Genomic DNA, 3159 nt, shown 5'->3' with positions numbered 1-3159 from the left:
TTCTTTTCCCCCCCCCCCCCCCCCGCAGGTTTGATGCTTTCAGACTGTCCTTCATCTGTGGCTGTTTCTGTCCCCCTGCCTTATTCTTTTCCTTTCCTGTCCTCTCTTTTCTTTTTTTCTTTCCACTTTTGGTTTGCTTGTTATTTGATCTGTCTGTGCATTTGCGTGCTTTTGTTCCCTGTGTGTTTGCCTGTTTTCCTTTTCAGGGCTACCTCAAGAAACAAGCCAAAAGCACACATGGAGAGTCCCAAATATTGTTGAGTAGGGGAATAAATTAATCAGAGGCATAACAAGAGAAACCGAGAGACTCCATTAAGAGAACATCTCCTGATACGACAGGCCCTGGACAAAGCCCCTGCCTCAACAGAGCCATACTAACAGGCGCACAGTGCAGAACGAGCTTTTTAAACTGACAAGAGACAGAGCACTGGCCAAAATGACGAAACAAAAGAACTCTCCTCTAAAGAAACTCCAGGAAGAAATCACATCTACAGAACTGCTCAAAACAGACACAAGCAACATCACTGAACAAGAATTTAGAACAATTGTCATAAAATTAATCGCTGGTCTTGAAAAAACCATCAGAGAAGCTATTGATACACAGACTAGGGACCTTCAAAATAGCTGTGACGAGTTAAAAAAGGCTATAAATGAGGTGAGTAATAAAATGGAGGTGGCCACTGCATGCATTGAAGAAGCAGAGAGGAGATTAGGGGAATTAGAAGACACAGTTATAACAAAAGAGGAATCCGAGAAAGAGAGAAATTGATACAGGAGCACAAAAGGAGAATTCGAAACCTGAGTGATACAATCAAACGGAACAATATCCATATCATAGGAGTTCCTGAAGAGGAAGAAAGAGAAAAAGGTCCTGAAAGGATGTGCTTGATCAAATCATAGCCAAAAACCTCTCCAATCTGGGGAAAGAGAAAGACATTGAATTCAAGAGGCACATCGAACTCCCCTAAGACGTAATTTGAACCGACGTTTGGCACAGTGAAACTGGCAACATATAAAGAGAAATTCTGAAAGCAGCTAGGGATAGAAAGGCCCTAACATACAAAGGGAAACCTATCAGAGTAGTTACAGACCTTTCTACTGAAACTTGGCAGGCCAGAAAGGAGTGGCAGGAAATCTTCAATGTGATGAACGGGAAAAATATGCAACCAAGAATTCTTTATCCAGCAAGCCTATCACTCAAAACAGAAGGAGAGATAAACGTTTTCCCAAATAAAAGTTGAGAGAATTCATCACCACCAAACCAGCCCTACAAGAAATCCTAAGAGGAACTATATGAGAGAAAGGTAGTAAGGAATATAAGACACCAGAGACAACAATACAAACATAAACCCTACAGAGAACACAATGAATCTAAACCCACATTTTTCAATAATAACATGAATGTAAACGGACCAAATGCTCCAATTAAATGACACAGGGTAGCAGAATGGATCAAAAACCAAAATCCATCTATTTGCTGTCTACGAGAGACTCACCTTAGACCTGAAGACACTTTCAAATTGAAAGTAAGGGGATGGAGAAATATCTATCATGCGACTGGAAGCCAAAAGAAAGCCGGAGTAGCCATACCTCTATCAGACAAACTGGACATTAAAGTAGAGGCAGTAACAAAAGATGAAGAAGGACATTATTTAATCATTACAGGTCTCTTCATCAGGAAGAGCTAACAATTATAAACATCTGTGTGCTGAATTCGGGAGTGCCCAAATACATAAAACAATCACAGACAGAAAAAATCTTATTGATAAGCATGTGCTAAATGAAGGAGACTTTAATACTCCACTTATAACAATGGATAGATCAACCAGACAGAAAAGCACTAAAGAAACAATGGACCTGAACAACACACTGGAACAGGTGGAATTAATAGATATATTTAGAACTGTGAATCCTGAAGCTAGGGAATTCACTTTCTTCTTGAGTGCACATGGCATATTCTCCATGATAGATCACATACTGGGTCATAAAACAGCACTCCATAAATACAAATGAATTGAGATCATACCATGCACACTTCCAGATCACAATGCTACGAAACATGAGATCAAACACAGGAAAAAGTCTGGAAAACCTCCAAAAATGTGGAGGGTAAAAACCACCTTACTGAAGAATGATTGGGCCAATCAGGCAATTAAAGAAGAAATTAAAAAATATATGGAAACAAATGAAAACGAAAATACAACAATCCAAACTCTCTGGGACGCAGCAAAGGCAGTCCTAAGAGGAAAGTTCATTGCAATCCAGGCCTATTTCAACTAACTAGAAAAAAATGCAAACTCAAAATCTAACAGAGCACTTAAGGAAAGTAGAAAGGGAGCAGCACAAGCACCCGAAACCCAGCAGAAGAAGAGAAATAATAAAGATCAGGGCAGAAATAAACAAAATAGAATCTAAAACAACAGTTGAGCAGATCAATGAAACCAAGAGTTGGTTCTTTGAAAAAGTAATCAAAATTGATAAACCTCTAGTCAGGCTCCTCAGAAAGAAAAGAGAGAGCACCCAAATAGACAAAATCATGAATGAAAATGGATCTATTACAACCAATCCCTTAGAAATCCAAGCAATCATTAGAGATTACTATGAAAAACTATATGCCAACAAACTGGACAATCTAGAAGAAATGGACAAATCCCTAATTGCACATGCACTACCAAAATTCAAACGAGATAGAAAGCATGAATAGACTGATAACCAGTGAAGAAATTGAATCCATTATCAAAAATCTCTCAACGAATAAGAGCCCAGGGCCAGATGGCTTCCCAGGGGAATTCTATCAGACATTTAAAGCAGAGCTAATACCTATTCTTCTCAAACTATTCCAAAAAATAGAAATAGAAGGATAACTTCCAAACTCATTCTATGAAGCCAGCATCACCTTGATACCCAAACCAGACAGAGACCCAGCAAAGAAAGAGAACTACAGACCAATATCCTTAATGAATACAGATGCAAAAATACTCAACAAGATACTAGCAAATCGAATTCAACAGCACATTAAAAAAATTATCCATTATGATCAAGTGGGATTCATTCCTGGGTTACAAGGCTGGTTCAATATTTGCAAATCCATCAATGTGATACATCACGTTAACAAAAGAAAAGATAAAAACCATATGATCCTGTCGATAGATGCAGAAA

This window comes from Suricata suricatta, chromosome 9, assembly GCF_006229205.1.
Source record: "Suricata suricatta isolate VVHF042 chromosome 9, meerkat_22Aug2017_6uvM2_HiC, whole genome shotgun sequence".
Taxonomy (NCBI): Eukaryota; Metazoa; Chordata; class Mammalia; order Carnivora; family Herpestidae; genus Suricata; species Suricata suricatta.
Note: the sequence above shows the minus strand (reverse complement) of the source record.